The following is a 12,230-nucleotide window of genomic DNA, read 5'->3' as shown; positions in this document are numbered from 1 at the left end:
GGAGCCCTTTGATGCTTCGCCTGCGTGTTCCCAGCCGAGAAGGGGCGGCTAATCCCGCAGAAGCAGAGCCCTGCACTTTTGAGTACCTGGACCCAGGGTTTTGCTGCTTTATAGCGGGTGGGGTTAAAATAACGGAACGTCTCTTGTCCCACCAATCCCCCAGGACTCACCCCTCTTCTCTGCATTGCGCAGCGTCCGGGGGATACCGCCCCGTGGGGACACTCATGCCCGTGTCCAAGGGGCTGTCCCGTAGCCTATGTCAGTGTGAAAAGCATTAAAGGACCCTGCCCCAGAGGGAGAGCGTCTCTGGGGGCGTTGTCCCGGGATGACTGCAGTGCTTTGTCCCCACCAGAGTAGTGAGAGGCAGCCGCAGCCAGGGTTGCCAGATGGTCAATAAAAATACCAGACATACTTGCCATTGCATCACAACCTAGAGTACATCTTATTTAGAAAATTGAGATATTTTCTCAATTTATCTCCTGGACAGAAAGCTCAAATACTGGACTGTCCGGTTCAAACGGGACACCTGGCAACCCTAGCCGCAGCCCCTGCCCGGAAAAGCTCCCAAGCTAAGCACCTGGGGGATTTAGGAGCACCAAGCAGTGGGCACAAAGCACAGTCACACACTTGTGCTCCCAACTCCCTTAGGGCTTTGAAAATTCTCCCCTTAGACGAGTTAGAATCAGTGTCCCCGTTTCACAGACGGGAGCTGAGGCCCACTCAGGGGAGTGGCAGGGACAAGGGCTCTGCAGCAGACCTGGGACTTGAACCTCAGTCTCCCAGAAGTTCCACAACCAGCCCGCTCTGCTTTGCTAAAGGAGCAGGCGGGACTGTTTGTGCAGGAGGAGGAGCTGGGCTGGCTGGCTGGCTGGGGCAGGCCACAGCAGGGCTCAGCCCTTGGCCTGGCTGAGAGCGAGGAGAGGCCTGCAGGCTGACGGGCAGTGTGACGGACCGGGCCGTGTCTGGGCACAGCTGAGGGCGTCTGCTCAGGGCGAATTGCTCAAATCCGGGGCTCCTTACAGCCCCCAGACTGGTGACCTCTCCACACAGGCCACAAACCAGTCCCACAGAGCGCTTCAGCTGCCTGCCTGAAGCCTCACGAGCAAAACCCCTCCGGCACCCCAGCAATATCCATGCCCCCGATGGCCCCGGGCCTCATACACCGGTGGGGGTCCTAGCACCCAATCCCACCTACCCCGAACAAGTTCTGTCTGGTCCCAAGAAACCAGCCACAGATCCCTGGTCAATTTACCCTCTGGATCTTACCCACAAATCATGCTGAGCCAATCCTTTAGCATCTAACACCTAAAGGTTTATTATTACAATAAAGAAAAGCATGAGAGTAAGGTTGTTAAAGGAATAGTATGTTACATGCACCGAATCTCCCAGTTCTCGATGCAGCCTCTAGCAGAGATGTTACAGCTGCTGGTTTAAGAGTTCTTGTTGCACATCCTAGGGTCAGGATGGGTTCACAGGTCTTCCAGGCTCTTCGATCCCTGCAATGCTGCCTCTGGGATGAAGTGCTGAGCTGAGAACCAAGATGGCATCGACCACATGGCCTATTTATCCCTCCTTCCTGGCCTCTTCTTGGCTGCAGGAGATCACCTGGTCCTCAGCCTCTCTCTGCTGGCCGCTCTTAGGTGTCCGCCCTCATGCTTTAGGTGTGTCCTTGGCCCATTCAGTGCCATTGTCCCACAGGGCCTCGCTAATTAGCATGTCCACAGGCCGGGCTCTGCCCAATGCTCAACCACATGCAGAGAAATATTCAGGATCCAGACAGACTACAGATTCCTAACTACACACACAGACGTTATACAACCACATAAATAGCTTACATAGGACTATCAGATAATAAGCTTCTATTCAGCACCCCACATGGCCCCCTTTTCTACCATTTTCTGGGGCCAACACCCCCACCTATGGGTGCAGCAGTGATCTGGCTGCTCCCCTCAAGATCCAGTAATGTGACAGGCAGTGACTGGAGGAGCTGCCTGGGCATAGACTGTAACCCAGGGGCCCACAGTGCAGCAATCATCAGCAGTGTCTGTGTCTCCCCAGCCCCCATTCAGAGCTGAGTACAGGTACCTCCCCAGCCCCCTCCCCACCCCCGTCTCCTGCTCACAGCAGGTCAATAGGGTTCTCCCATTCTTGGGCCTCTGCTTCCCATGCAGCTGCTCCCAACAGGAGTCCCTTGCAGCCCGGCAGGCTGGGGCAGGCCCCATCTCTCCAGCACCAAGGTGATGACGGATACAGACACCAGGAGGAGCGAGACGAGGGTGCAGCCAATGGCCTAGCGGGCAGGAGATGTGGCCGGCCCTGCAAATGGAAAGGACCTGGTGACAGTCGGGTGCAAAGTGGCAAATGGCTCTGCAGTGCCAGCACTAGGCACAGAGCAGCTGCCGTGTAGAGACCTTGGGTGAGTGCCCAGAGGGCTAGATCTACAGGGGATCATGCTGCAGGGGGCATGTTCCCCTGACAGGAGGCCGAAGTGACAGAGGCTGTTGGGGACTCTCCTCCCTTTGCCCAGGTGGTGTTGGAGGAGCAGGGAAGGACCCAGGTTTGCTCAGGCTGCACCAGGACTTGGTGCAAAGGCCTGACAGGAGCCAGCAACGGACACAGCAGCCCAGACCCTCTCGCCTCTCCCCAGTATGGCTGGCAGCTCACAGGGGCGACCCCGCCCTGGGCACGAGGCCTTGGCACCGGCTGTGGGCTCAGGAGGGGGCGGACATGGGACATAAGCGATGCCGAAGGGAGGGGTGTGGGCATTAGAGGCCACTACCATTGCCCCGCCCCCTTCCCCGCACCTACCCCTGCCCCTGTTCTGAGGCCACGCCCCCACTCATTCCACTCCCCCCTCCCTCTGCTGCTTGGGCTCCCCCACCCTCACTCAGGTTCGCTGGCCTGAGGCTGGGGTTACGGTGCAGGATGGCTGGGGAGTGGGGCGCGGGAGAGGCTGCGGGTTGCAGGCTCTGGGACAGGTTCAGGGCAGCGATGGGAGTTTGGGTGCAGACTCAGAGGCAGTTAACTGTGGGAGGAGGATCCAACAGGAGGCTGGGGTTTGGGGTGGGGGGTGTCTACCCCAGCTGCCTGAGAGATACTAGACTGACTCTGGTTTCCTTGTGTCTCCCCGGCTGGGCTCTCACTCCCACGTCTCCTCTCAGGGTCCCTGCCGGCTCCCCTGCTCTATCTGAATGCGTCCCTGGCGCCTCCAACCCCCCCCAAGCCTCACGAATGTGGCCCCGACTGAGACATCTCACTCCCCTGGCACTCCAGCCCCAGCACAGATTAACTCTCCTGGGTTCCAGGGAGAGTGGCATTTGCGGGTCCCTCTCAATCTGAGGGGGGGCCAAAAATGAGGGATCCCCGAAGCTCAGTCCTCCCTGTCCCTTCCCCTCACCTCAGTGAGGCTTGTGGGTTTTGGAAGAAGGGTTTTTGTATTTTGCTTTTCTCGTGTGTGGTCCCCAACTGGTTTTTCTGGGGGTCAGTGGCCCTGGAGACAAAAAAGGTTCCTCATCCCTGCCTTTAAGAAAGAAAACTTTGAAACCCTTTGTGGTAGACAGAAATTAACATTTGACCTTATTGAAAATGAAGTTTCCTAAAGTTAAAACACCTAATCTGTGTAAACATTCAAATTAAACCAGTCACCCAAGCTCCAGCAGTAGCACAATGGCGCCGCGTGATGATGCAATGGACGGTGCGCACCCAGGCTCCTCCCCTCAGCTCTCTTCTGCACCCAACCGCCCCGTCCCAGACCCCAAACTCCTCGGTAGAAATGTGGCCCTTGACCACTTGCCAAAATGCCCCCCCCCATTAAAAATTATTGACAAAGCCTGATCCAAATGTTTTTTGAAACGTTATTTAATCCGAATTTAAATACATTCTATACAATTGGGAGGGTTGGGGGGAGGGGGACGCAGCTGCTGGCTCCTCAGCTCCTTGTGCTCTCACTGGCTGTCTTCCTGCTGCAAGGGAAGCAGAATCCGTCACATTCATCCCTGGGGACTCAGGGGTACTGGGCCCCCCCAGCATTTCCCCCCTCCTCCCCCCTGCGCTGAGACTTGTTCTGCTCTCTGGTCACCCCCCGTCAGGCCCGCAGGGTGAGCTTCTGACCCACCCAGCAGGGACGTGGGGTGGGGGCAGCATGAGGAAAGGGGCGGGGGACTCCCTGAGGGGATGGGAAGGAGACCCTGGCCCTGCCCCGCTCTCCTGCATCTGCTCCGGCTGCTCACCATGTATCCCAGGAGCTGATGGGCCTGCCCATGCAGGGCGTGGGCCAGGACCAGCCCGGCCTGGCTGGGGCGCCTCAGGGGGGAGCGGGCAGCGAGCAGAGCCTTGTCTAAAAAGCAGTTCTCCTGCTCTGGCGTGAAGAGCTGCCCAAAGACCTGAAATCAAGAGCACGGGAGGTTTCAGCTGACGGCCCAGAGCCCGGCCCCAACTCCTGGGGCTAAAACAGCTTCCTCCTTCTGCAAACTCCCTTCCAGACCCTGCACCCAGACGCTCTCCTCACCCTGCACCCTAACCCCTGCCCCAGGTCACACCTTCCTCCTGCCCCCAAGACCCTCCCAGACCTCACCCCCTCCGCACAACAGAGCAGCCCTAGGCCACTGGCCAACATCTTGGAGCGACCTCCATCAAAAAGTGTTGCCCCCCCCCCGCCCTGCTTCCCCTCCTACGGGAGATCCGGGGCAAGGTGCGGCGCTGCCCCTAGGAAGCGCCGCCCCTTTGAAACGCCGGGACAGCGTCACAAAGGGGCAGCGCCGCCCTGTCCACGGCTCGAATAGTCGAGGGAAAATGCATCGACCATTCGATCAGCGACTCCCCGCTCCCACCCCGCGTCCTACCCGCACGAGGGCCCCAGCCAGCCCCACCCCCGAGCCCTGCCCTGCCCTGGCAGCGCGTCCTTACCTCTCCCACCCGCACGGTGTTGCTGTGCGCCAGGACCCATCTCTCCTTATAGTAGTGCCTGCACCACAGGTCCTCTGCCTGGTGGATGTTGAGGCCTGCAAGAGACAAACCAGGGTGATTCTGCTGGCAGGTCTGAGCCCTTCCCCTCCCACGGGTCCCTGCAGGCATCCCTGGGCAAATGGAGGGGCACAGGGGGCAGAAGGGGAACACAGAGGGACGCATCCCCCCTTGGGCCAGTCTGGGGGAAAAGGGCTGGGTCCCCTCCCCCCGCCGCCGGCACCCTCAGGGTGTCCCTGGGGCCCAGGTCCCGGCTGGGTTCCTTACCCCTGTGGTGCAGGAGGAGTCGGTACAGGCTGTGCACCCCCTTCCGGGCCAGCCGGCTGACGTCTTCGGATGGGTCCGAAATAAAAAGGCCCAGCTGGGCCACGTGGTGACCCATCCTCGGCCAGTCGGCGGAGTTCTGAGGGGAGAGAAGAGGGGGGGTCCCTCAGCATCCTGGGGCTGCACGTCCCATGCTAACGGCCGCCGAGGCGGTTCTGAGCTCGGGGACGGACAGAGACACCTCCCGGGGCGGGGCGGGGCGGGGCGGGGCCGGCCTTGCGAGGAGACAACCCTGAGCAATGGCCCCGACTGAAGGGTCACTCCGGGGGTGGAACAAGGGGATCCACTGACGGCCACTCCCCAGTCTGGGGCTCAGGTGCCCCCCGGAAAGGCCCAGGGTCGCCCCTCCCCGGGGAAAGGAGAACGCGGCCCATTCCCGGCCCATTCCCAGCTCTGCCTCCCGGGGACGCTCCCAGCCCCGCGCCCTGCAGCCCCAGACCCCCCGGCTCCGAGGTCACTTACCTCAAACCCCGGGAGGGTGGTGGCGACTCCCAGCAGGGCCGTGGTGCTGCCAAGGGCCCTGGCTCGCTCCTGGGGCAGGCGGGACTCCAGCCACGGGCTCAGGTGCTGGGGGGGAAAGAGGCAGGTCAGGACCCGTAGGGAGGCGCCGGTTCTGGGCAGAGCCTGGGGCTCCTCTCAGACTGTGCCCCCCCCCCCCCAGCCACTGACACAGCTCCTCTCTCGGCCCCCCGAGGAAGCAGGGACAATGGCCCCGTCCCCCCCACGGGGCTCACCTCCATGATCAGCTGCAGCCTGGCGGTGTCTGGGGACTCGGCGAGGAGGCTTGCCAGTAGGGCCTGGAGGTCGACGGGAAGGGCCCGGATGAACTGCTGCAAGACAAGGGGGAGCCCTGGGTCAGAGGGGGGTTGGGGAATCCAGGCCACCCGCTGGCCCCGGGGTGCAGCCTTGAGCAGGGTCTGAGCCGCCTCGCAGAGCAGGGAGGAGCCCAGGCTGGGCATGGAAGGGACGGGCCCCCAGGGAGAGCAACGGGAAACCTGGAGGGAAGGATCCAAACCTGCAGCTTCTTCTCTCCCTCTGCCCCCACCCCCACTCCTCTCTGGAGCTCCAGCCCAGCCCGGGAGCAGGGCCCGGAGGGACGTACCTGTGTGTGGATGGGCTCCTGCTGCCAGTCCCCAGACACAGTCTGTCCCACGGCCGCCCTCAGCAGGGGGCTCAGGAGCTGGGCCTGTAGGGGAGGCTGCAAGGTGCTGGCAGGAGAGAGGGGCAGAGACTGTTCATTCAGCAGCAGGGCTGTGTCCAGACTCAGGGGGTTTTTCGGGAAAAGTAGCCTTTTTCCGAAAAAACATCACCTGCGTCTAGACTGCAGTCGCGTTCTTTCGAAATTAAATCGAAAGAACGCGGCTTTTCTTTCCACGGCGGTAAACCTCATTTCACGAGGAAGAACGCCTTCTTTGGAAAGTGCTTCTTTCGAACGAAGGCGTTCTTGAATGGAACTAGGGCTTCTTCGAAAGAGAGCATCCAGACTCACTGGGTGCTCTCTTTCGAAAGAGGCTTGCAGTCTAGACATAGCCCAGGAGACAGAGACTTTCCCACTCCCTGGTCAGGGGATCTGCTCTGGGGGAGTCGGCGGGGGGGGGGGGGGTCGGTACCTGAGGCTGCAGGCGGCGTTGAGGCAGTCGGCCAAGACCAGTGGGGGGGGGGAGTCCTCCATGATCTCCTGTGAGACCCAAGGAGACAAAGGGGCGTGTGAGGCTGGGGCCCCCAAGAGACGCTCACACGGCCAGCGCCCCCACCCAGCAGGATCCAACCCCACTGCCTCCCGCTGGCCTGTAGCCCCCCTGCCCGGCACAGGGCCCCTCCCAGCACCCCCCTCCCAAACCGGGACCAGCTCAATCCTTGTCCCCAGGCCGTCTCCTGCCCCTCACTGCCCTGGTGACCAGCCTCTGAAGCTCCTCATCCCTGCTCCCCAGGCGCATCCTCAGCAGCCCGCTCTGCTAACCTTCCAGCTCCCCCCCATGGCCCGGGGAGACCCCTCCCTGTTCCGAATCCCCCTCCCTGTCCAGCACCCCAGACCTGCCCCATTTCTGTGTCCCTCCCTCCTCCAGCATCCCCACCCACCCTCCCCATGTCCACCTCCCCCTCCCCCTCCAGCACTCCTGGCCCCACCCATCCCATTTCCAGCACCCCCACCCGCCGCCATGGCCCAGGCAGACCCCTGTCCACCCCACGTATCCCCTCCCCTCCTCCCGGCCGCCGCGACTCGCTCACCACGATCCTGGCCATCATGGTGTCCTTGCAGCAGCGCGGCGCCAGGGTGTCCTCGCCCCTTTGGAGGGCGGCGAGGCAGGCGGGGGGGACGGCCAGGAGGAACCGCTGCAGGGCGGCTGGGCTCTGCACCCCAGAGAGAGTCTGTGAGCCTGGGGCCTGCCTGCCCCCCACGGACAGCTGCAGGGCTCAGGCCTCCCAGGAGTGGAGGTGGGAGCTGCCGGTTGTCCAAGCACCCACACTCCCCCCCCAACTGCTTCCTCAGGCTTGTGGGGGCCCAGCTGGTGCATGACAAGAGACCTCAGCTTGGGGGGCCCAGGTCATGCAGGAGAAGGGGCCCCAGGGGGATCCCCAGGGACAAGCCCCTCCCGGAGGGGGGGACGTGCTGGGAAGGGGCCGGACAATCTCGGGTCCCCCCCCCCCCGTGTGGAGAAGGTTCCTACCGTGTCCCGGGTGTGGAGCTGCTCTTCAATATCATAGATGGCCCCTTCCTCCACCCGGGAGTCCATCCGCTCCTGGCAGAGCTCCGCCGAGGCGCAGGGGGGCTCTGTGCGGGAGGGAAGGGACCAGGGTGACTCCAGCGGCCAGCAGGGGTCACGCGCCCCCATGTCAGGGACCCAGGGCAGCTTGGGCCCCACACGCCCCTCGCAGGGACCCATCCCCCTTCCACCCTCACATCTGCCAATGCCCTCAGCAGAGCCCCCGCCAGGAACAAGAGAGCCAAGCAGCAGCTCCCGCCCCCATCCATTGCCCTGGCTGCGGGGCAGACACTGGGGCTGCCCCCCCGTGTACTGGGTGAGCCCCTGGGCCCAGCATGTTCACGGCCCCTCACCTGGGTCTGAGCGGCTGCAGGAGGTGGCCCGGCTGCAGCTGGAGGCCCAGGCGCTGCTGCTCACTGAGCTGGACCCACAGCTGCAGGGGCTGGTGCGGAGAGGCTGGGGGCTCCCGGAGACTGGCAGGTCCCCGGGGGCCGGGCCGGGCGATGCCCCCTGGTGGTAATGGGGGCTGGGCTCCTGGGGCAGGTGTTTCTCTCCACAGAGGAGGCCCCAGAGCCACCCTACCCGGCTGCCCCGCTGGGCTGGGTCCCGCCTTCCCAGCTGCCTCTGGAGCCAGGTCCGGAGGGGCCTGGCCGGTGGGCGAGTCGCCCCGAGCTGGTGGGATTCAGCTTCCCCGCCCGCGGGGACGGAGGAGCTGCTTCCCACCGGCCCTGGGGCCATCTTCAGGGCTTTCCGGAACCACAGCCTGATGTGTTTGGCCATGCTGCAAATGAGGGGAGCAAAGGGGAGCTTGGGGCGCAGCCTGCAGAGCGAAATCCAGGGGTTCCAGCTCCCCAGAGCGACTGCCCCCAGCCCCCAAATGGCCCCTTGCTTATCGGCTCGGTCTTGCACAAGCACTTCTGGCCATTGACCGAGGGCTGGGCCTGCCTGGAACCCAGCCGGCCCCGGGCGGGATCCAAACCCCTGGGGGCTCTTACCTTCTGCAAAACGCTGTCCGGATGTGGAACTCACAGAGGACAAAGCAACTGTGAGCAGGAGACGCACCAGAGCTAAAGCAACCGGGGGTCTCCAAAGTCCCCTGGGCCCGCCCCCCCCTTTTCTCAGCCTGAGATGTGGGTTCCTCTGTGAGGTCACCACCTCCCCACCTGCCCTTTGCCTGATCTGCTGAGGGCTGCCCAAAGCCCCTGTGAGGTCACTGCCCCCCCACCTCACCCTGCCAGGCAAATGTCCTGCCTCTGGCCACCCCTCTGGGAAGTTGGAGCCATTCCTAGGGGTCCCCCCCACTCCCTGACTGGGCATCCTGCAGCCAGCAGCTCCAGTAGCCCCATAGGCTGCTCCCTGCCCTACACTGCAGGCTCCTTGCACAAGAACTGTTTCACACCGGAGTTCTTGCGCAAAAGGTCTCGTGCAAGAGCACCTCCACCCTGCCATGTGCTTTTGCACAAGAGTGTCCATGGCATTGTGAACGCTTTCTCGTGCAAGAAAGCTCTGATGACCATTTTAGCCATAAAAGTGTCTTGCTCAAGAAGCCCCTGGTGCCCGTCCACGCTGCCTTCTTGCACAACAGCTCTTGCACAAAAGGGGCTTATTCCTCGTGGGGAGAGGAATAACTCCTGTGCAAGAAGCCCTCTTTTCTGATGCTTTACTGCAAATTTACTTGCACAAGAATTCACGTGCAGTGTAGACGCGCCACAAGTTTTTGCACAAGAACAGTTGTTCTTGAGCAAAATGCCTGCAGTGCAGACGTGGCCTTGGTGTCACCCAGCACTGGACTTCCTGGCCAGGAGCAAGAGTTAGAGCCTCCCACTCGCCCCGCTGCCTCTCACGGGCTCCCGTCCGGCCCCAGCCCTGGGCTTTGCCCTAGCGCATCCCAGCAAGGCCTCTGGCCTGCACTAGACCCATTGACATGTGGAGACTCCACCACTGCCCTGGGGCGCTTTTGTCTATGGGACTCGGACTCACAGCTGAGCATGGAGCCTGATTTCTCCCAGGACTTGGGCTCTTTCCTGGCCAGGCCCTGGAACTGGTTCCACCTTTGTCTGCCAGGGACCGATACTGTCTCTCCAGGGAGGCCCTGCAGTGCAGGCACCTTCCTTTCCCCCCTCGGGAGCAGTCATTGTTCTGCACCCCACAAAGCAGTGGGGGGCTCTTGGCTGCCCCAGCTCCAATCTCTGAGCTTCTCTCTCAACGGGGGCCAGGCCTGGAGGCTCTAGGCCCCCTGGGTATGTATTTCTACACTACCCCGCTAGTTGGAACTAGGGGGGTAATGTATGCATACCGAACTTGCTAATGAAGCCCGGGATTTGAATTTCCCGGGCTTCATTAGCATAAAGCCGGCGCCGCCATTTTTAAAAGCCGGCTAGTGCGAACCCCGTGCCGCGCGGCTACACGCGGCACGGGCTAGATAGTTCGAACTACGTAGCCATTCCGAACTATCTGTACTCCTCGTTCCACGGCTCGGGGTACGCACTAGCCGGCTTTTAAAAATGGCAGCGCCGGCTTTATGCTAATGAAGCCCGGGAAATTCAAATCCCGGGCTTCATTAGCAAGTTCGGTATGCATACATTACCCCCCTAGTTCCAACTAGCGGGGTAGTGTAGACATACCCCCTGAGACTCACTGGTGCTGGCTCACCCCCTGTCCTGCTCGTGGCTCCATTGTCCTTCTCCCCGCAGCCCCCCCCAGCTCTAAATGCTGCTCACATCAGTTCCCCTTCCCCGTGGCCAGGCCCTGCAGGGCTCTGGGGGCTGGTTTGCTGCCCTCAGCCCTGCAGTAGCCTACTCCCCAGTTTGCAGCCCCTCCCATCATGCGTGGGGTCTCCTGGTACCGGAGGGAGGACGGGGGCAGACCAGGAAGGTTAATTTGATGTTGCAGCGGCAGGAAGAGGAGGGGTGGCGCAGAGGAGCTGTCAGTACATTATCCCAATACGCCATCCCAGTGCAGGCGTCGCACTCAGCTCTACCTGCAGAGGAGTCTCTATCTGCGCTGAGCAGAAAGGGGGTCTAGGACACACACACAAGTAGCCCCAGAACCACGCAGGAGCAGAGTCGTTCTGCGAAAGGGAGAGGTTTATTGGGTCTGCGAGGGCGGCCGTAGGGGGGTGTCGTGTGTGTGCCACTCATCTCCGTTTGGGCAGCGGCACCGGTCGGGCTCAGAACTGGGCACAGGACCCGACCACGGCACCATCGATCTCCAGTGTATCGATCTGCTGGAAGCCGCGGCAGAGCTGAATTGCAGAACGGCTGCCCATTGGCAAAGACCTTGAAATGCTGGTTCCTGCAGCCGATGGAGAGGAACCCGCTCCTCCTGGGGGGAGGAGCAGCCAAGAGAGGGACCCACTCAGACCGGTCTGGCAGCGTGACGTAGTGGAACCAGCGCTGCCTAGGTAGGCTTTTACCTCCCCCCAGTCTGCTTCTGAGACCGAGTTTCCCCCTCTGCCCCATGGGCTAACAACAAGGCACTTTACAAACATTCTCTGTGTCATCGGCATTGTATGAAGGGGGAAACTGAGGCATGGAGCGGCATCTGATTTATATAGCTCAACCCAGTCCCCACCCCTCTCGGTCTGCAGGAAAAGAAGCCAAGTGCTCTTGTTCCCACTACTCCTCCATTCCCCTGCTTCCACCTGATGTCAAATACACAAAGCTCACTACTTCTTCTTTCCTGCACTTAAGCCAAGCAGATCAGGATGGGGAGGAGACATGAGGGAGCCCCCAGGCTCTTGCTCTCTCTCGCACATACACACACATATATTACTTTAGAAAATGCCAGGTGTGAGCTAGAGGAGAATCTCCATTAACTGTTAGCACTATAGGGCATATGATACATACATAAAGCATTTACAGTCCATCCAGCAGCCCCAAGATTTAAACTACTGGAGACTACCCATTAGCTGCTAGTTGTATAGGAACTATGGGTATGTCTACACTACAAAGTTAATTCGAACTAACAGCCGTTAGTTGGAATTAACTTTCATAGGTGCTACACATACAAACCGCTAGTTTGGACTTAATTCGAACTAGGTAAACCTCATTCTACCAGGAGTAACGCCAAATTCGAATTCAGTAGTTGGAATTAAGGGCTGTGTAGCCACTTAATTCGAAGTAGCTGGAGGCCAGCCCTCCCCAGGTTCCCCTGGTGGCTGCTCTGGGCCAAAGCAGGAAAACTCCTCTCCTCTCCCCAGCCCTGGGGCCCTTAAAGGGGTAGACTCTGGCCAGACGG

This window comes from Pelodiscus sinensis, chromosome 26 (genome assembly GCF_052426305.1).
Source record: "Pelodiscus sinensis isolate ZL-2025 chromosome 26, ASM5242630v1, whole genome shotgun sequence".
In the NCBI taxonomy this organism is placed as follows: domain Eukaryota; kingdom Metazoa; phylum Chordata; order Testudines; family Trionychidae; genus Pelodiscus; species Pelodiscus sinensis.
The sequence above is the reverse complement of the archived record's forward strand: the minus strand, read 5'-3'. Positions refer to the sequence as shown.